The sequence below is a fragment of the Canis aureus genome, chromosome 8, assembly GCF_053574225.1.
Source record: "Canis aureus isolate CA01 chromosome 8, VMU_Caureus_v.1.0, whole genome shotgun sequence".
Taxonomy (NCBI): Eukaryota; Metazoa; Chordata; class Mammalia; order Carnivora; family Canidae; genus Canis; species Canis aureus.
The window spans coordinates 5,400,671-5,423,735 of record NC_135618.1 but is presented as its reverse complement, the minus strand read 5'-3'; the positions used below and the strand labels follow the sequence as shown (position 1 = coordinate 5,423,735).

The following is a 23,065-nucleotide window of genomic DNA, read 5'->3' as shown; positions in this document are numbered from 1 at the left end:
AAATTTCATACACTAGTAAATACATTAGTAATACCTTATATCTGAGAATTTATAGACATTTATATGCCTACTGCATAGAAATTGCTGAGCCTAAACATATAAAATTGGAAACAAATATATTTTTGGTCTATATTATGTTTTAATTACTTTAACGAGATATAGCTTATATAAAATTCACTCATTTTTTATGTGTGATTTAATAATTTTAGTAAATTTTAGTGCCGTATAACCATCTCCACATTCCAGTGTTAGAAATTTCCACTACTCCAAAAGTTTCCCTCTTTACCTTTATTCCCTCTTCCCTCTTTGCAATTATTCTCGACTCCCACCCCCAGTCTTAAGTACTATTGGCCTGGTTTCTGTTTCTACAAATTTGCTTTCATAAACATTTTGTATGAATCAAATCATGCAACACACAGGCTTATGTGGCTGTGTGTGTTGTGTTTGAGGCTTATTTATGTTGTAGCATGTATTAAGAGTTAGTTACTTTTGATTGCTGAGTAATTTTCCATTACATGAATATACCACATTTTTTGTTTTTGCCTATTCATCAGTCGGTGGATATTTAGATTATTGTCAGTTTTTGCTATTATGAATGATGCTGTAAGAACACCTACTTACATGATTTTGTGTTGACATATGTTTTCAGTTTTCTTAGGTAGATTCTTAGGAGTACAATTGGTATGTATGGTAAGTTTGTGCTTAATTTTGAAAGAAACTAAATTGTTCTGTAAATAATAGAAACCACAAATGCATGAGGATTCTAGTTTCTGTATGTCTTTGCAAACACTTAGTATTTTTTCTGTTTTACAGTATAGACATTCTAGTAGGTAGAGAGTGGTATTTTATTTTGGTTTTAACTTTATTTCCCTAATGAGTATGATGATAAGCATTTTTAATCTTCTTATTATGTATACGTGTATTTTTGTCAACTGTCTATATAAATTTTTTGCTTATTTTGAAAGTGGGTTATTGTCTTATTATTGACTTGTGAGAGTAGATATATGGATATAGTCTTTTAAGAATACATGCATTGCAAATATTTTTTTCTCAACCTCTAACTTATCTTTTCACTTTCTTTATGGCCTCTTTTAGAGCAGGAAGATTTTGAGTTTTAAAGACATCCAGGTTATGAAATTTTTCTTTTATGGATCATGCTTTTTATATTGTTTCTAAGAACTCTGCCTAAGGTCAGAAGACTCTTTCTGTGTTTTTTCCCAGGAGATTCTTTCTGAGTTTTTTCCTAGGAGTTTCATAATTTTAGCTGAAATATAGACCTATGTTTTATTTTGAGTGAATTTTTATATGTGGTATGAAATAAGGATCTAACCTCATTTTTTTTTGCATGTAGATATTCAATTATACCACCCCCATTTATTGAAAAGGTTATTCTTTCTCAGGTTAATTGTATGGGTATCTTTGTCAGAAATCAAGTTGCCATAAAATATAATCTTAATTTCTGGACTCTCAGTTTTATTCCAGTGGTCTATATATTTATCCTTATGCCAGTAGCATGCAGTCTGATTATTGTAGGCAGCTTTGTAGTTACGTTTTGAAATGGGGAAGTGTGAGTCTTCCAACTTTGCTCTTTTTTTTCAATATTGCTTTGGCTATTCAGATTCCCTTGCATTTACAAATGAATTTTAGGATCAGCTTGTAAATTTCTGCAATGATTCTTGCTGGGATAGTAATAAAGAATCCATTGAACTTATAAATCAGTTTGTGGAGATTGCCATCTTTACAATAGTTAATATTCTTATTCTTGAATTTGAACTGTCTCTGTATTTAGATATTCTTTAATTTTCTCAGCATTGTTTTATGGTTTTCTTCTTTTTTAAGATTTTATTTATTTATTTATGAGAGAAATAGAGAGAGGCAGAGAAATAGGCAGAGAGAGAGACAGGGTTCATGCAGAAAGCCCGATGTGGGACTGGATCCTGGAACCCCAGGATCATACCCTGAGCCAAAGGCAGATGCTCAACCACTGAGTGTCCCTTTTTTTATGGTTTTTATCGTGCAAGTTTTGTACTTATTTGTTAAAATTTATTTCTGTGTATTCATTTTGATACTGTGAATGGAATTATTTTCTTAAATTCATTTTTGGATTCTTTGTTACTAATGTATAGAAATACAATTGATATTTTAATTTAATCTTCTATTCTTCCAACTTGCTATTTTCATTTTGTAGCTCTTGAAGTGTTTTGTTGATTCAAAATATTTGTTTTTTAATAGATAGTGGATCTCTAAATTTTTTCAGATTTTACATGTTTCAGGGATTCCATTGGGAAGTAGTTCAGTGCCTTAAAGGACAATTTAGAATATTAATTGAAGTGAATAAAGATATTAAATTATTAAATGATTAATTTGGTGATATGGCATGTTGAAATCATCATGTTGATTTTGTTGATTTTTTTAAATGCTGAAAGAAGTGATTGAGATCTAGTTGAATGTTATGAAAGACTTAAATGGATAGATAAAAATAAAAAAAATGCTTTATGACATGAGTTTTAGAGCAAATAAATGACATAAGAGTTTAAAAGAGGTGATGAGCTCTGCTGGTGTTAGAAAACTCCATTACAAGATATTGGAAGTAAAAAAATGTATGTTGCAGAACAGTATTTATAATATTCTAAATATTTATAAATATTTACATATTTTATATATGCATTGACATTGATGAAAAATTGAAAATCAGTTGAACAGTGATCATATTTGAAAGGATATATAAATATACACAGTGATTATGCATGGAGATTAGGAAGTTACAAAACTTTATAGCTGCATACAATTACTTATAAAAAGTTATGAGCGCATTAGTGATTTTGAAATAATAGTTACAAATTTTAGAGAAATAAAAAAATGAAGTAGTATTTAATTCTGAATGTCTTAACCGGGGCCCTAAAACAAAAATTTCATTTACATATTCTACTTGGGTATTATGGTATGATCAAAAGTAGGAAGATCTTTGACTTTTTTTTTTTTTTTTAACATACTTGACTTTTTTAAGGACAATCAAAATGACTGATGTTCATTTAAGGAATTAATAGGAAGTTAGTGGGGGTATGAAAAGAAACTTAGATGACATACTAAGGAGTTTAGACTTCTTAATGAATGCAATGAAGATCTATTGTAGTTATTTGGGAAGGAAATTAGGGTGTTTCTATTATAGTTGGTGCTCTATGGATAAATTTTATTGACAAAGGTTTTTAAAGGAGATTAATCCAGTATTTTGCTAGCAAATTAAAAGGGGTTAGGAGACAGATTAGAGCAGAGAGATCAATTATCTGTAGGCCAGAATGATGCTATTAGAGCTGATACAGGCAGACCATAGTGGCAAAGAAGAAGACAGTGTAGAAGACAGTCCGAGTCATTGTGGTAGGCACTTTATGTATTTTATTCCTTCGTTTCTTTACCATGTATGTATATTGGTCACCTAATCTGTGAACTAGATTTTCCTGTACTCAGTGGTAAATAATACTGACAAAGGTTCTACTCTCTTAAAGTTCAGTGGGAAGGCACAGTAAGGAAACATGTAAGCAGAAAAAAAACCAAAACAAAAAGCCCCAGCCTAATGCCAGATTGTCTTAAATTCTAAAGAAAAGAAACTGAAGTAGTAACATATGACTAAAGAGATGAAGGCTTGGGCCAGATAGGGAAGGACTTTCTGACAAAATATGCCTTCTTCACCATGTTGTTTGATATAAAAAGATCTTATTTCACAGAAGAAAATAAAATATAGTAAGGTTGAAGATTTTACCCACTATCTGACATATAGTCAGTCATGAAGCTGGGATTTCAAGCCCACTTTGGTTTCACAGTCCTACAATCAACACTGTATCTCAAAGGACAAATGTTGCAGAGATTTGACAGGATTTTTTAACTGATCAGATATGAATAATTATGAATATGAAATATGAAAAAAAGAATAATATGTGAGAAAATACTCTTGGCATTTCGAACTTGGGGAACTGGAACAAAAAGTAGTTTAGCTTATGGAAATGGAAGCATTTGAAGAGTTTTGATAGAAGGTTAAATTTGATCATGTTTATTTGAGGCAGGGTATTGATATAGAGATATCAATCAAGTGTTGGAAATGAAGAGCTAAAATTCAGAAATAATGTTGTAGGTCTAAGATGTAAATTCAGTAGTTACTGGTCTGAGGTTATGGTTGAAGCCAAGCCGTCACAAGAATATATGGGAAATAGTATGAGACCTAAGGACAAAGCCTAAGAGCAGTTTAATTTTGGATAGAAAGCAGTGGGACCAATGAGGATAACAGAGAATTAATTCCAGGAGTAGAAGGAAAAACAGAGACAGCTTTGTATCACTTAGTTTAAGGGAAAATAATCGTTTAAAAAAAAATGAAAGATGTATTTAAAAGTCAAGGACAATTATCATGGAAACAAAACTATTTTGAAAACTTCTGTTGGAGAGGTTGTTGTTTCTTTGGAATTTCAGTAAGTTTCAGGAACTATAGAGGGTTAATATGTAATTACCAAGTATAGAAACTTTCTGAGAAAATTTTGGACAGAGGAAAGACAATGCCTTGACTGCCAGAAATAAGATTAATGGATGATTTTTTTTTTAAAGTGAGATGATATTAACTTCAGTATATTTTTAAGCCAAGAGAGATAAATTTTAATTTAAAATAAAAGGTTGAAAATAGAGACGCCTGGGTGGCTCAGCGGTTTGGTGCCTGCCTTCGGCCTAGGGTGTGATCCTGGAGACCCAGGTTCGAGACCCAAGTCAGGCTCCCTGGAAGGAGCCTGCTTCTCTCTCTCTGCCTCTCTCTCTGCCTGTGTTTCTGCCTCTCTATCTGTATCTCTCATGAATAAAAAAATAAAATCTTTAAAAAAAAGGTTGAAAATATCAGAAATAGGATAATTGAAGAAAAAAATTGTGTGAAAAATATGAATGGAAGGCATCACAGATGACGTAAGCCTTAAAGAGCTTTTGGCAAAATTTTGGTAGAATTTTATGGCACAAATTAAAAAGAATCTATTTGAAAAATAATTTTTCAGCTTACTTATAAGTTTTTGGTTATTATTTCTGCTATAAATAATATTATTTTGGTTATTCTTTGATTATTGAAACATTTAATTTGTAGCATTAAACACTTGAATAAATGACAACATATAGGGATATAAATTTATTTAGTAATATTTGAAATATCTATTTCAAAAGATTTATTTACACTTAATATTGAGTGTAAGAATACTATGAAAATTGGGGAGGAAGAGTTAAGATGGCAGGGTAGTAGGGGAACCCTGGGCATCATCCCTTGAACACAGCTAGGTCAACATCAAATCATTTTGAACAACCTGGAAATCAATCTGGGATTAAGTAAACAATTTGCAGAATTGGAAGGAGAGAATGTGGCAGTTGTGAGATTCAGAGATGTAAACTGGGGGAGAGAAAAGCCAGGTGCCGCAGATGGGAGGGAGCACTTTTCGTGGAAAAAAGTTAGGGAGAGAGGGAAAGTATGGGAGAGAAAGCAGCCTGTAGGGTTCCTGCAAGACCCTATGGTGTGGGGATCCCCTGGGTTGCTCTGGGAGAGAACATTCCCCTTAGGCCCAAAGTATACTATATGGACAAGGGTATATTGACTTTTCAAGCTAAAAAGGCCCTCTGGGCACCATTAAGTGGCCATTCAACAGCAGGAGACAGAGAGGCTCACAGAGGGCAGATAACATGGTCACACTTTTTCTTCTGTGTACACGTGCATGGGTGCCCAGAGTCTCTGGTGAAGCACAGCACCATTCGTTAAAGAGCACCATTTTTTTTTTTTTTCCCATTGAATGTTCTTTCAGCTTTGTTGAAGATTAGTTGACCATACAGTTGTGGGTCCATTTCTGGATTTTTTATTCTATTCCACTCATCTATGTGTCTGTTTTTGTGCCAGTACCATATGTCTTGATCACTCCAGCTTTGTAATATTATCGGAAGTCTGAAATTGTGATTCTTCCAGCTTTGGCTTTCTTTTTCAAGATTGCTTTGGCTATTTGGAGTCTTTTGTGATTCTACACAAATTTTAGGATTGTTTGTTCTAGCTCTGTGAAAATGCTGTGTTATTTTGATAGGGATTGCATTAAATGTGTAGATTGGTTTGGGTAGTATAGACAATTTAGCAATATTTGTTTTTCCAATCCATGAGCATGGGATGTTTTTCCATTTCTTTGTGTCATCTTCAATGTCTTTCATAAGAGTTTTATAGTTTTCAGAGTACAAATCTTACCTCTTTGTCTAAGTTTATTCCTAGGTGTTTTATGGGTTTTGATGCAATTGTGAATGGGATTGATTCCTTGATTTCTCTTTCTGCTGCTTCATTATTGGTGTATAGAAATGAAACAGATTACTATATATTGACTTTATTGAATTTTATTGAATTTGAGTATCAGTTCTAGCAATTTTTTGGTGGAGTGTTTAAGATTTTCTAAATAGAGTACCATGTCGTCTGAATAATAGTGAAAGTTTGACTTCTTCCTTGCTGATTTGGATGACTTTTATTTCTTTTGTTGTCTGATTGCTAAGGCTGAGACTTCCAATACTATGTTAAATAACAGTGGTGAGAGTGGACATCTTTGTCTTATTCCTGACTAGAGAGAAAAAGCTTTTGGTTTTTTCCCCATTGAGGATGATATTAGCTGTTGGTCTTTAAAGTATAGACTTTATGAGTTGAAATTTGTTCCTCTGTCCTTACTTTGTTGAGGGTTTCTATCAAGAATGGGTGCTGTGACTTGTCAAATGCTTTTTCTATGTCTGTTGAGAGGATCATATGGTTCTTATTCTTTCTTTTATTAATGTGGTGTTTCACATTGATAAAAATTCAAGTAGAAATAAATTCTACTTGATCATGGTGAATGATTCTTTTAATGTTCTGTTGGATTGAATTTGCTAGTATTTTGTTGAGAATTTCTATATCCATGTTCATCAGAGATTGGCCTGTAGTTCTCGTATTTATCCGTGTCTCTGGCTGAATTCAGAATCAAGATAATGATAATGAACAAGATAATGATAATGATAATGATAATTCGTAGAATGAGTTTGGAAGTTTTCCTTCCACTTCTTTTTTCTTTCTCTTTTTTTCTCTTTTCTTTTTTGGAAGAGTTTGAGAAGAATAGACATTAACTCTTTAAATGTTTGATAGAATTCCCCTGGGAAGCCATTCAGTCCTGGACTTTAGTTTTTCGGGAGATTTTGATGACTGATTCAATATCTTTGCTGGTTATCAGTCTGTTAAAGTTTTCTACATCTTTCTCTTTTAATTAAACAAGTTTATATGCTAACAATAGATAAGAATTTATGTATTTCTTCCAGGTTGTCCAATTTGTTGGCATATAATTTTTTATAATATTCTCATGATTGTTTCTATTTCTGTGGTGTGATTTTGATTTCTTCTCTCTCATTAGTGATTTTGTTTATTTAAGTTCTTTCTCTTTTTGATAAGCATCGCTTGGGATTAATCAATTTTATCAATTCTTTCAAAGAATTATCCCCTGATTTCATAATATATTCTACTTTTTAATTTGTTTGTTTCTGTATCATTTATTTCTACTCTAATGTTTTTGTTTCTCTTCTGTTGGCTTTAGGCTTCATTTGTTGTTCTTTTACTAGCTCTTTTAGGTGTAATGTTAGGTTGCATATTTGGGATTTTTCTTGCTTCCTTGAGTAGGCCTCTTTGCTATATACTTCTCTCTTATGACTACTTTTGCTACATCCCAAAGGCTTTTAGATTCTTACATTTTCACTTTCATTTTTTCCATGTATTTTTTAAGTTCTTTTTAAATCTCTTGATTGACTCATTCATTCTGCAGTAGGATATTCTTTAGCCTCCATGTATTTGTGGTCTTTCCAAATTTTTTGTGATTGACTTTAAGTTGTATAGTGTTGTGATCAGAAAGTATGCATGATGTGATCTTAATCTTTTTGTACTTGTTGAGGTCTTATTTTTGACCTAGTATGTCATCTTTTCTGGAGAATGTAACTATATGCACTTGAAAAGACTGCGTATTCCCTTGCTTTGGGTTGAAATGTTCTGAATATATCTGTGAAGTCCATTTGGTCCAGTGTGTCATTCAAAGCCACTGTTTCCTTGTTGATTTTCTGCTTAATTTGTCCATTGCTGTAAGTGGGATGTCAAAGTCCTCTATTACTATTGCATTTTTATCAGAGTTCCTTTTTGTTTGTTTTTTGTTGATTTATATATTTGGATGCTCCCAAATTGGGTGCATAAATATTTATAATTGTTAGATGTTCTTTTTTTTTAAAGATTTTATTTATTTATTCATGAGAGACAGAGAGAGGCAGAGACATAGGCAGAAGGATGTGGAACTTGATCCCTGGACCCAGGATCACACCCTGAGCCAAAGGCAGACACTCAACCATTGAGCCACCCAGGCATCCCTACAGTTGTTAGAGGTTCTTATTGGATAGACTACTTTATTATGATATAGTGCCCTTCTTCATCTCTTGTTATAGTCTTTGGCTTAAAATCTAGTTTGTTTGAAATAAATATTGCTACTCCAGCTGTCTTTTAACATCCATTTGCATGGTAAATATTTCTCCATCCCCTCACTTTCAATAGGCACATTAAAAAAAAAAAAAAAACTACAGGTGTCTTTAGATCTAAAATGAGTCTCTTATATGCAGCATATAGATGGTCCTTGTTTTTTTTTTTCCCCATTCTGATACCGTATGTCTTTTGATTGAAGCATTTAGTCCATTTACATTCAGAAAAATTATTGATAAATATGAATTTAGTGTCATCTTATTACTTGTTTTTTGTTTGTTTCTGGGGATTTTCTCTATTCCTTTCTAGTCCTTATCACTTTTTATCTGTCTTTCTTACTCAAAGAGTCCCCTTTACTATTTCTTGCAGGGCTAGTTTAGTGGTCACAAACTTCTTTAGTTTTTGTTGTTTGGGAAACTCTGTCCTTCCCTTCTGAGTTATAGCCTGAAGCCTTGCTAGATAGTCTTCTTGGCTGTAGATTTTTTCCCATTCAGTGTTGATATATCATACTACTTTCTTCTGGTCTGCCAAGTTTCTGTGGAGAAATCTGCTGTTAACCTTATTTGTCTTCCTTTGTAAGTCAGGGACTTCACTTCTTGCTGCTTTTAGGATTTTTTCTTTATCTCTATATTTTGCAAATTTAGATATGATATGTCTTGATGTTAGCCTGCTTTTGTTAATTTTGATGGAAATTCTCTGTGTCTCCTCAATTTGGATCTGTTTCCTTCCCAGATTGAGGAAATTTTTAGCTATAAATTCCTCAAATAAATCTCTTCTCCCTTTCCTCTTCTTATTCTGGGACTCATATGATACAAATTTTATTACACTTTACGGAGTCACTGAGTTCCTTAAGTCTACATTTGTGATCCAATATTTTTCTTTCCCTCTTCTTTTAGCTTCATTATTTTCCATAATTTTATCTTCTGTATCACTTATTTGTTCCTTTGCTTCTTCCATCTTTGTGATCATTACATCTAGCTGTTGTACATTTCAGTTGTAGTTTTTTTTTTTTATTCTTTAAGCAGCCTAATTTTTTAGATCTTTTATTTCTGCATTATGAGACTTGCTGGTATCTTCTATATTTTCCTAAAGCCTGGCTAGTATCATTATGATTGTTGCTTTAAATTCTGGATTAGGTGTTTAACTTACATCTTTTTAAATTAGATCCCTGGTCATGACCTTTTCTTGTTCTTTCTTTTGGGGTGAATTGGTTGGTGTTGGTATTTTGTCTAGGTCTTTGTCTTCTTCTGTATGTTAGGAAAATCTATTATGTTTCATGCTCCTGAGAGTAATGGCTTTATATAGAAGAGGTCATATATGTCCAGGGCCTGATGCTTCAGGAAGTGTCTCTGGTATATGTTGTGTGCACTTTATTGCTGTGTTGTGGCTGCTATTTCCCTCAGGTCATCCCTCTGAAGTTTCCTCTTGCCTGAAGTGGGGAGTATTTAAACCTTGACCAGAGAATACGGTGAATTTTAACTATATATGCTCTGTTCTGCTTGTTAAAAGAGACCTGATGCTATTTCCATTAGAGCTGAAACTTTGCAGAACTATATGGTCAGTAGATGTGGTGCATTCGGGGGGTTAGTGCTGTTTTCCTAGCGGAGGAGCCCACTGCCCTGGTTCTCAGGCATACCTGCCCAAGAAAAGCAGCACCAGTAGAGCCCAAGGGGTTGTGATTTACTGTAAGCATTTTAGGCCACCAGTGTTGGTACTGTGCTGCTTACTGAAGAAGCTTGTTGCACAGTCATTTTTAGTTTATGCTGAAGAGCAGGTTGAGGGAAATGGGACCAGCCAGCTTCCTAGTCCCCACAGAGGGGAGTTTGCATCTGCTGCTCATCAAGAAGGCCTCCCAGAAGAGCAAATAATCTCCCCTCTTGCACCCCAGTTGTTCCTTAGATTGCTGCCTTCATTCTGTCTGTGTCCTGGCCACCTGCCTGTCCAGCATCACAGTACACCTTGGATTCTATCCCAGCCAGGCCAGCTGAGTTTTAAAACTCCAAACTTTAGGAACCTGGTATGGTGGGGATCTGTGCTGGTCCTCTGGAGGAGGGTCTTGATGCTCTAGGACTGATGCATGTTTGTTCCAGATGGGTGGTTGTATCAAAGCACATGGGTATGAAGTTTGGAGTAAAGCACAGCAAGAAGCTAGTGTCCAGATTAGCTGCCTTCAGCAGGTGTCTCTGTGCCTGTGGTGAGGGGCGGCAAGAAAAATGGTGCCCACTGGCTCCTTTGTCCCTGGAGAGGCAATGCCACCCTTCTTACATGTGCTTCAAGAAGGAGGAGCCCTCTTTCCCACTGTGTCCCCAGGGATGCTCAAATTATAGTCTGCCCCCAGGCTATCTGCCCTCCTTCTCCACCGGAGCACTGCAGCACCCTCAGGGCTCCACACTGGCCATACCACAGACCTGCTATTTTTAAAAACTCACGAAAATCAGCCCCTCTTGTTTTCCCCATCAATGGCTTTGGGAAAATATTTTCCTTGCGTGATTCTCTGTGTCCTCCTCTCTCTCTCTCTCTCTCTCTCTTTCTCCTTCTCTGACTAGGGCTCCCTCCCCTCCACAGCACCCTCAATCCCTTTCTACCCAGCTACATCTCTGTACCTCCTGCCTTCCACGATGTGGCCTCTTCTCTCTCTCTGATTGTTCAATTCGTTCTGTCAGTCCTCAGATAGATTTCTTATGTATTCAGAATGATTTGGTATTTATCTAGCTGTGTTTGAGGGAGAGGCAAGCCTAGGTTCTTCCTACTGCTCTGCCATTTTAGCTCTTACCCCAAAATAGAGATTTTTAGATCAAACATTCAGCATCAGTTTTTTTTTTTTTTTTTCTTAATTCCAATGTAAGTATCAAAAAGAAAAATGCAGGCAGCCCGGGTGGCTCAATGGTTTAGTACCATCTTCAGCACAGGGCCTGATCCTGGGGTCTTGGGATCAAGTCCCATGTCAGGCTCCCAGCATGGAGCCTGCTTCTCCCTCTGCTTGTGTCTCTGCCTTTCTCTCTCTCTCTCTCTCTGTGTCTCTCATGAATAAATTTAAAAAAAAGAAAAATGCATAAATATAATGACCAAGTAGATATATGAAAGTAAACTTATGCTTAATAGATAATGCAGATGACATATTGTAGAATTTATATTTTTGCTTTTAAAAATAAAAGAAAGATAAAGAAGAAAATATAGCCTATATGATATATAAAAAAATCACAAGACATTGTCAAAAGTAAGACTATGTTGATAAAAATTACTATATATTTACATTTGTGAATGTGATATGATTATAAGTAATTATAAATAATTGTAAATTTATTAGAAGTGTAAAAACCAATTTCAAGATGGCTATTAGGAATAAAAGTCCAAAAATTAAGGTAATACAGAAAAACTAAAAATAAAATGCTAAGTAAATATGTAAGTAGGGCAGCCCGGGTGGCCCAGCAGTTTAGCGCCACCTTCAGCCTGGAGTGTGATCCTGGACACCCAAGATCCAGTCCCATGTCAGGCTCCCTGCATGGAGCCTGCGTCTCCCTCTGCCTGTGTCTCTGCCTCTCTCTCTCTCTCTCTCTCTCTCTCTCTCTGTGTCTGTCATGAATAAATAAATAAAATCTTAAAATATATATATGTAGAATAAAGCAAAAGACTTAAAATTAGTCTTAATATAGAATTTATCACACAAAACATTAAATGGCAAAATAAGAACCATTTCAATTGATATAAGAAAATAGTAGCTACAATAAAGAGATTTTTTTGAGCACTAATATACAAAATGATATTATACAAAAACATAAATAGTTTTAGAAATTTACGACTAAGTAGAAACTATTACAGTACAGAGAGAACACACTTAATGAACATTTTGTTAAAAATTCAGGACACAGAATTCTACTTCTAGGAATATAGAGTAGATATTTCTCTTGCAAAGTATAATTCAATTTCCTGTACATTATATGTGTTATATAGTTATTTTTGTGATATAATGTATTATATAATACTACAGGCATACCTTAGAGATATTGTAGTTTTCATATCAAACCAACACAATAAAGCAAATATTGTATTAAAGTGACTGAAATAAATATTTCCAATTCATATAAAATTTATGTTTATACTATAATCCATTAAGTGTGTAATATTATAGTAGTATGTATAAGTATATGTATTATAGTAGTATGTATACTTTTTATTGCTAAAAAGTGCTAACCATCATCTGAGTTTACAGTGAATTATAGTCACCAATCACAGATCACTGTAACAAATTTGAATTTGAAAAAAATTTGAAATGTGGTGAGAATTACCAAAATGTGACATACAGGTGGTTGTGGGCAAACGGTATGGGTAAAAATGACATCAATACACTTGCTTAATGGTGGGTTACCACAACCTTTAATTTGTAAAAAATGCAGATTTTATGTAGTACAATAAAGCAAAGTATAATAAAACAAAGTATGCCTGTATATATTATGTCTTATATAGATTCCTTGGACATTATATGTGAAACATACATAAAAAGACTAAGTGTTGAAGAGCAGAGGCTGACTGGCTAGGACAGTCAGAATTTGAGCAATGATGCAGTGATGAATGAATTCCCTATTTTGCTGTTTTTGTTTCATTTTCTTATATCCTAAAATTAAAGCTAAAGAACCCAGTAACCTAAAAACCAAAGGATTTAATCAAATAAACAAAATATCAAAGTACCTGCTCTCTCTGTCCAAACAACCAAGAAAGGTTCATTCTAGTAAGACAGTTGGCTTTCAGACAATAACCATTCTATTCCAGTTAAAACAATGGAAAACAAACAAACAAACAAACAAAAAAAACAAACTTTGGTTCCATTTCCACCCAAGCCAGCCATCATAGATTGAGTTGAAAGCCTAGACTTCCATCCTCATGAAGCTCTAATGAGGCAATCCAGTTACTCACTGGGATGATGTCACAGAACTTCCACTATTTCCCAGCTGTAACAAGGCCACTCTCATAGCCATGTCAATAAAGACCACATGAAAGTGGAAATTCCCACTTCTACCCAGAATTTATGAGAAGCCCACCCCCAACTTGGAGGTTAATAGAGGCTTGAATGGTGGTAAGTCTGGACCTCTACCTCCCCCTGGAGGGAGATAGTGACATCCTTCTACCTCCCCCTAGTAACAAGATAGTGACATCCATTGCCCCTGCTGGAACAATATCAGGGAAAGCCAGCTAAAACAGAAGGTTTAAATGATATTGAAAGTTTTAGAACATAATACAAAAATGCCTAGGTTTCAATCAATAGACACTCAACATACAAAGAACTAGGAAGATCTTAAACTGAATGAAGAGACAATCAATATAATCAATAAATGTTAATCCTGAGATGCTTTCACTGTTTAAAACTTTCTGATAATTGTTTTTAAATATTTACTTTATTTATTTGAGAGAGAGAGAGAGAGAGAGCTTGCATGAGTAGGGGGAGGGGCAGAGGCAGAAGCAGACTCCCCACGGGAGCTCGGGGCCAGACATAGGACCTGATCCCAGGACCCCGGGATCATGACCTGAGCGGAAGGCACACACTTAACTGGATTGAGCCACCCAGGCGCCCCCTCACCACATTTTTTAAAAAATATTTAATTTATTTATTTATGAGAGAGAGAAAGAAAGATGCAGAGACACAAACAGAGGGAGAAGCAGGCTCCATGCTGGGAGCCTGATGTGGGACTCGATCCCAGGTCTCCAGGATCACACCCTGGGCTGAAGGCAGTGTTAAACCACTGAGCCACCCGGGCTGCCCTTTCTGATATTTTTTTTTTTGATGCAGCTATCATTAAAATGCTTCAATGATTAATTATAAACATACTTGAAACATGTACAAATAGAAAGCTTCAACTATGTAATAGAGAAAAAGAAACATGGTCATTTGAGAAAGATACAATAACCAAAATAAGAAGCTCTGTAGATGAACTTAACAGCAGAATGGTGGATGAAGATTAAAGAATGAGGGAAAAGAGAAGATAGAATAATATAAATTAATTGATGTGAACAACAGAAAATATACTGAAAAATGAAAAGAATAGATATTCCAGGCAAATGGAAACAGGTATTTCATCCAAATAGAGACCAAAAGAAAAATGGGGTAGGTATATATATACAAAAATAGACTTTAAGTCAAAAGTCATTATAATGATAAAAGGGTCAATCCAGCAAGAGTATGTAGCATTTGTAAATATTTATACATTTGACATAGAAGCCCTTAAGTATGTAAAGCAAATATTAATTAAACTAAATAGCTTCTGTGCAGCAAAGGAAACTATCAACAAAATGAAAGGCAGCTAACAAAATTACAGAAGATATTGGTGAATAATATATCTGATAAATCATAACACTGATCTAAATATATGTATAAAATACTTAAAATTATTAAAAAGGCAGAGCTATAAAGAAAGGTAAGTCTTTTACACTTCATTTTATTTTTTTATTTTTTATTTATTTATTTTTTATACTTCATTTTAATGAGTAAATTGGTGACATCATTTGACTATGTGTGTGTAAGAAAGTTCTAAAAGATAGAATGCACAAAAAACACTATAGAATATAAATGGAGTTCTCAAATTCTTTAAGTAGTAGGAAAGTAAGAATATGAAAACAAAAAGCAGAGAAAACAAATAGAAAACAATATAAAATGGCAGTTGTCCTTTTCTATCAGTAATTACATTAAAATTTATATTAAACTTAGATGGTTTAAATATACAATTGAAAGATAGATATGGCAAAGAGGATTTAAAAATATAGCCCAAGTATATGTTGTCTACCTGAAACTTCAAACACAATGATATAGGCACGTTGAAAATAAAAGGATGGGCAAAGAATTATCATATCAAAAGTAAGCAAAGGAAAACTCTACAACCCTATCAACCAACAGAACCCAACTCCACCAGCAACATCAGAATAGACATTCAAATGTCCAATCATATGTACGTCATTTCCTGTTTCATAGAACAAATTTCAACAAATTTAAAACAATTTGAATCATACAGGGTATATTCTTTGACTACAGAAAAATAAGACTACAATCCCCAAAACTTGAAAACTAAGCAACAAGCTTCTAGGAAATCTACAAAGATATATAGTATCAAGGGGGAAAAAAGTGAATTAAAATAAAAGTAGAACCTACCAAAATTTTGTGGGACACAGCTAAAGCAATGCTGAGAGCGAAATTTTTAGTACTAAATGCATATATAGGAAAAAAGGAAAATCCTCAAATCAACAGTCTGAGATTCCCCCTCTCAAGATCCAAGAAAAACAAGAGCAAAATAAACCTAAAGTAAGCAGAAAGAAGGAAACATTCCTTCTCCCAAACATTTACAATTTTATTGTTTCTTCTAGAAAATAAAAGGAACACCTCCCCATTTATTTCATAATGTTAAAGTACCTTGATACCAAAAGCAAAGACAGTACCAAAAAAGAAAACTGACCACCAGTATCCCTCATGAATATACGCATAATAATCCTTAACAGAATGTTAGTAGATAGAATTCAGTATGTGAAAATAACTATATACCATGAGCAAATGGTGCTTATTCCAGGGATACAAGGCTTGCTCAATATTTGAAAATCATTTAATGTAGTTTACCATATCAAAAGACAAAAGAAAAATATATCAACTATTATATATCAGTTAATGGGGAAAAAATATTAGGCCAAGTTTGGCCAAGTTCAACATCCATTCATGATCAAAACAAAACAAAACAAACCACCTCAGCAAAATAGGCATAGAGAACTTCCATTATTTATAAAGAAAATCAAATAAAAACTAACAGCTATCTTTATGCTTAATGGTGAAAAACTGAATAATTTCTCCCCAAGAGAGGGAATGACACAAGGATGCCCACCATCTCTTTTCATGCCAACGTAGTGCTGGGCAGTGTAGCTAGTGCAATAAGGTGAAAAAAGGAAACAAAAGACATATAGATGAAAAAATAAGAAATAAAACTCTGTATTTTACCTCTGTAGGTAATCCCAAAGAATCCACAAAAAAATCTCTTAGAAGTAAAAAGTGAGGTTAGTAAGGCCATAGTATGTTAGATAAACATGCAAAAATCAATCAAATTTCTATATACCACAGTGAACCCATGGACACCAAAATTTAAAAATATACTATTTTTAATCACTTAAAAAGATGAAATAATTAGGTATGTCTAACAATACTTGCACAGAACTTGTATGCTGAATACTGTAAAACACTGATGAAAAAAATCAAAGATCGAAATAAATGGAAAGACATAGCACATTCATGAATTAGGATATTCAGCATAATAACATTTCAGTTCTCTCCAAATTAATATAGAGGGCTAATGCAATTCCTATCAGAATCTTGCAGAATTTTCTGTAGGTATAAGCAGAAAAAGCATTCTAAACTTTTTATGGAAAGGTAAAGGAATTAGAATGACTAAAACAACTTTGAAAAACAAGTGATAGGAATCAGTTTACCTGATTTTGATACTTACATAGCTATAGTAATTTCGACTATGTGATATTGGTGAGCATAGATCAATGAAACAGACCAGAAAACCTAAAAATGGGTTCCTACAATATGTTCAACTGAATTTTGATAAAGATGTAAGTAATTTGATGGAGAAAATATAGCCTTTTCTATAAATGTTACTGGAGTAATTGGGTATACACAGACACAGACATACACATACACACACTAATGAGCCTGAACCTGTTTCACACCTCATACAAAAATTAACTCAAAATGGATCAGGAAGTTAAATGTACAACTTAAAAGTATAAAACTTTTAGAAAGAAAAAAATTGAAGGAAATTTTCGGGATGTAGGAGTAGGAAAAAACATTCTTAGACCTGACACCAAAAGCATAACCTTTAAAAGAAAAAAAATGATAAGTTGAACTTCATCAAAATTAAAAATTTTATCTCTCTGGAAAAGACCGTGTTCAGTGAATGAAAAGATAAGTTACAGAGTTGGGAAAGTATTTGGAAATGAATATTTTAAAAATGATAATAATTATGAGTGGTAGAAATTTCAGTACAGTTTTTTTTTCTAGTATGTGCTTTTCTTCTTTTCTGAAACTTCTATACTCTTATATTATTATCATTATAAATTTTTATTTTAAGCTATTCAGTGGTTCTTAGGTGAATTTTTTAAACTTGAAAATAGACTGTAGTGTTCCCAAAATGTTTACCAAGTAATCTTAAGAAATACTGATTTAAAATAATACAAAATCTTAATGTGGGGAATTTCACATAGATTTCTACGGTTTCATGTGATTATTAAGTGAGTAGGTCATTCATTAATGTGCTTTCTGATGGAATAAAAAGATAAAAACTGTGGGTTTGCTTTATTTGAAATAGATACTTATGGGGCTAGCACGATTTACATTTTTAAAATATGTTGGGAAAGTCTATGCCAAATTAGGAAATTCTGATGGGAAAAGTCACAAATGGAATAGAAAAAGATAGACATTATGGACCAGATACATGTAGAAGAAATATAAACATGAGACTAGTGTAAAAAAAACAAATTTAGTATGACTAAAGTCATAAGTATGACTATATTAAGAATATTAAAATAATTGAGAATCTTTTTTACATAATTATATACACTTTGAATAGAATAAATTTTGGAATTTGTATTTCAAACTACTCTTACTGATAGAACACAAAGTACCCCTTTCCATGTTAGTTATAAAAGTCCTTGCTATTCTTTTGAAATAATTCATTATGTTTTATACCAGGGTTAGCAACAGCCACATTTTCATCCCGGGATTACAATAGCAAGCTATACAGTACAGATATTACAGTATTGTACCATCTGTTTTCTTGATTTTTGTAATTTTTTTGCTTAAGCATATGTTGTTCATTGCCAAACGTTTACTGTAATACTTTAATTCCCTTTTGGATTGAAAATATTAGTACTAATTATCTTTCAGAGTTAATTTATTGATTTCATAATTTTGATTTGTGTTGGTGAATGAATTACTTAGTAAATTCCCTTAGACTATTTTTTTGCATATCAAATAAGGTGTATAAAAATGCTTTGTAAACTCTAAAACTGTATCAGTGTTAAGTATGACTATAAAACTGTTGGCAAATAACATTGTTTGGATGCTTGAAATGTTTGAGCCTCTGTTCTAAGTGCTTTACAAATATTCCTTCACAACTCAATGAGGTAGTACCATTGTTATCTCTATTTTATAGATGATGAGCAGGGGACAGATAGGTTACTTACCCTGGGTTACAGAGCTAGTAAGTGCTAGAACTGGGATTTAAACCAGGAAATGCATTACTTTCCCTCACAAATAGGATATGTCCGTCTGTCCTCAGATACCAAATGGTTTATGGCATTTGTACAAGTTTGCAGAGATATCTTTATTGGCATTTTCCAAGGTAACTGTTTCAGGACATCAGAAAGCTTATTGTCTAGAGATTGCTTGTTCTCTGGCAAGGACACTAACCCTACCCACAGCTGATGATTATTGTTTCTGTCTTTAAGGAGAAGAAATTCTTCATGCTTTGGTACAAAATGGGACTCTATGCTGTAAACTTAAGTATGAGCTTGATGTTCTCTGCTGGTGACTACTGTAGCATCTGACCAGGACCACCTTTAAGCCCAGTCATCTAAATTCCCTATTGTATTCTCCCCTCACTTCTTATCTATGCACTCAATCTACTGTGGTCCTGAGCTACTTACATAGGGGAGGAAAAATTATTTTCCCTCTACTGTCTCGAATTCTTGGCTGAGACCTTTGTAATAAAATGCAAATTAACAATAGACAAACAGAAGTAGACTAAAAAGTATATCTCTCATTTATACATGAGAGGTAGCCAGGGGGAAAATGAGGAACTCCCTGAGATATCTTAGGATTCATGCTTAACTAGCTTTAATAGGGAAAGTAGAGGGAGAATGTAGACTTCTAATGAGAAAGGAAATGCGTTTTAGGGAAGATAAATGGGTCCTTAGAAGAATATGGGAATTTGTGACAAAGATCTTCTGGATGTGGTACCCACTCCTACTCTTCTTCTAACCTCTTTAGTGATAAAAGCTATCTCCTCTGATGTTGAAACACCTGGGGAATGGATTTATGGGAACTTAATGCCTTTTGAAGGATCTGTCTTTAGGTAGATAAAGGATGTTTGGCATAAGCCTCTCCCTGACTCTGCTATGTTTAAGTACCTACTGCTCAGAATAATCCATATACCACAGGGGCACATTTTGGGGAGGCACATCTTGAACTTTTACAGTGATATTTTGGTGGCATATTTTACTACCTTGAACACACACACACACCATGAGCCCAAATGCAATGAACAAAGAAACATAAAAATTAGAGGAAATCACATCTTTTCCAGAAACCAATAAAGGATAACATTTAAATAAAAGATTATTTCATAAAAGTGCTTTTAATCATAGTGAAGATTGTTTTTCAGGCACAGTGAAGATGGGACTGAGGCAAAGGCAGAAACTAGCTCTACCTGACTTAATGCCATTATTCCTGATATGTATAAGAAAATAGTAGGAACTAGAGGAGATTCTGCAAATCCTTTTATTTGTCAAGGGTAATAGTTGAACAGTGGCAGATAGAGTCCATTGTTAAAAGTCACAGAATAAGTTCCGTGGAAAGGCTTGTTAAAAAACAAAATTCAACTGAGTATATTTGAGAATATAATTGACTTTACATTATTCTTCAGTCAGTCAGCATCCCATTTAACAAATAGACAGGAGCTCCAAGGAGGAGTTATACAAAATGGAAGGTTTTTATAGGAAATAGGGTGGAGCAAAGAAGTTCTTAGCAAAAAGAAAGAAAGAATTGTTCCAGGCCAGTTCACCTTTCCATAGGTAGAAGGGCAGGCAAGGGGTCTTACTAAGTAGATTTACCTCATCTTCCTCTGGAGTATGAAGAGGTCTCATGTGACAGATTACCTTATTGGTTCTGATTAGTAATTCCTGACTGGTTAATCTGCATTTCTGGGGGAGGTTGGAACTATAGGTTAGGTATTAAGTAAGTCCCAGTTTGGTGACTTGGCCTAGCAGAAGCAACTCCATCTTGGGTCTGTGATTTTCTTTTTAATGTGTACAGTATAGGCAGGGTTACAATGAATAGCAAACTAGTATGAGACAGGACTTCTCTGTGATAGGACAGTCAGGAACTTCAGAAAGGAGCTTAGTGTCAGCCACATAGCTTAGCCAGAGTAGTTGAAAAGGTAATAGAAAACTCAAATGAGAAAGCTGGCCTTTGACAGAATGGCTTTAACAAATTGAGAATATACATGAAAATGATGAAGAAAAACATATAAAACATGGAAGTGAGTTCCAGGATATCTACCACACATGAATAGGAATTTATTTAATAGAGAAAGCAAAGTCAGGAGAAACAATAAAGAAGTATATTTTTTCCAATGTTATGGATCTTAGTATAGAGCAAAATCTGTGAAAGAACTGAATATATTTTCCTTAAACATCTTTAAAGTTCAAGTCTCTGGTCATGGAAGAAGGAAAAAAGCAAAGTACATTTCAGATGAGATTTTTAAATATAAATCATTAGGCAAGGTGAGATGTTGGCGAGTGTATAGTATGTGAGGCAGAGTGAAGAACATTTGCAAAGGCACAGAGGTAATGCTAGAGCTTGGCACAATCAACTGGCAACAGGTAATTTAGTGTTACAGTTTAGAAGACATGGTTGGGCATGTCAAATGATGCTGGAGACAAAAATAGGATTATTATGGCAAAGGGTATTATATGTGATACTAGGGAGATAGGGCTTTATCTTGCAAGATCTTGGGGAAATATTTAACAATTTACCATGATCCAATTTTCATACTAGAAAAATTATCATATATTCTGTAATTTTGGAGTGAAGGGAAATTTAAAGAAATCATGATGGGTGGGCTCTGGTTTATAACAACTGATTTGTAAACTGGTAGGGCATATAGATTATAGGGAACAGATTGAAGAGTTATGTATTTGATGGAAATCTGAATTTATTGGATGGTAAAGGGAAGGGGGAGAAGGAATGTGGGTTTATTACTTAGATGACAAGGTGAAGAATAGTGTTAATGACTGTGTATGTAATGCAGTATGAGGTATGGGTTGCAGATGTTTTCAAATGGGGGAGATAATTCAGTTTTATTTTTTAAATATTTTATTTATTTATTTTGAGAGAGAGCATGAGCATGGGGAGGGGCAACCAAAGAGGGAGTGAAGGAATATCAAGCAGACTTCACTTTGAGTGTGGAGCCCAATGCAGGGCTGGAATTCAGCCCTGAGATAAAGACCTGCCCTGAACCAAAAGTCAGAGGCTCAACCAACTGAACCACCCAGGCATTCCACCCCCACACCTTTTAAGATAAGATTTATTTACTTATTTTAGAGAGAGCATGGAGGGGAGGGGTAGAGGGAGTGAGAGCCTTAAACAGAGTCTGCAATGAGTATGGAGCCAGACTGCAGTGCTCAATCTCACAACCTGAACTGAAACCAAGTCCGTTTTAGTTAACCAGTTGGATGATTAACCAACTACACCACCCAGATGCCCCAATTATTTCAGTTTTTGACCTGTAGGTAGAGAAAGAGAATTGGAATTTTATTTTGTAGATTGTAATTTAAGAGGTAATTCCTAATAGGAGATACAGCTATGTGGATAAGCAGCATATGTGAGATAGTAAGATGTAGCTAAGAAGGTGATCATTTGAGCAGAAAGATGAAAAATAAAGCCTAAATTTTGCCGTTTATTTACGTAGCTTGAAGAAGAAAAAGAACCAGTAAAGCAGATCGAGAAATAAAAATTTAAAAGGTAGAAAAATTAGGAATATGATCTTAATGCAGCCAAGGAAGAGTTGAATTACAAAAATAGGTTGATGGTGCCAAATCAAGCTTGGAAACCAAATATGAAATGTATAAGTTACTATTATGAAATGTATAAGTTACTATTACTTAGTGATATAATAGTCAACTAAAAGTTGAATACCAGTTACAGGGAGTTGTCTATTTAGTCCTAGAGATATAGGATTAAAAAAAAAAAAAAGATTAGTGAGTTTATGTTACAAGTGGGAAAGATAGACCAATAATTGTGTCATAGCATAAACTTGTCAAATAAAAGACAAATGAAAACAGGAGAGATTTTTTTCAAAAGGATTATTAAAATGGAGGGAAAGGGGCTATTGAAATAGGGGGAATGCTCTAACTGATCAGTCATCTTCAAACATCTTTAAGATCAGTCTACAAAGGTTTTTTTCTCTTATTGGGAGGAGTAAATAAGACTGGAAAGAACTGGTGTGGGGAAGCAGGATGAAGGGGAGTGGCATGACTTGATCATAGACCAGAGAATGTTTTATTCTGGGAGTTGCTTATCTCGGAAAGTGCTGTTAAGGGAAGGTTATAAGGTGGCTCAGGCTGATGTTGGGCCAAAGTTCAGGGGCCTAGGGGAAGGAGAGGATCTTAAGCAAAGTTTGGTTAACAAGCATTTTGTTCTGATCGATCAGTGGGACAAAGGAGTTTAATCGTTAAAAGGGCAAGTGGGAATTTAGAGGGTCTGTGTCTGGGCCTTGTCAGGTGAACTAGAGGGGCGTCCATAGGTAT

At 34.2% G+C, this 23,065-nt stretch overlaps 1 protein-coding gene across 3 annotated transcripts in view; it reads left to right on the top strand.

The window, feature by feature from the left end:
• The window catches only part of LRRIQ3 (leucine rich repeats and IQ motif containing 3), a 173,588-nt gene that overhangs the window by 21,255 nt on the left and 129,268 nt on the right, over positions 1-23,065 (top strand). The window lies entirely within an intron of this gene.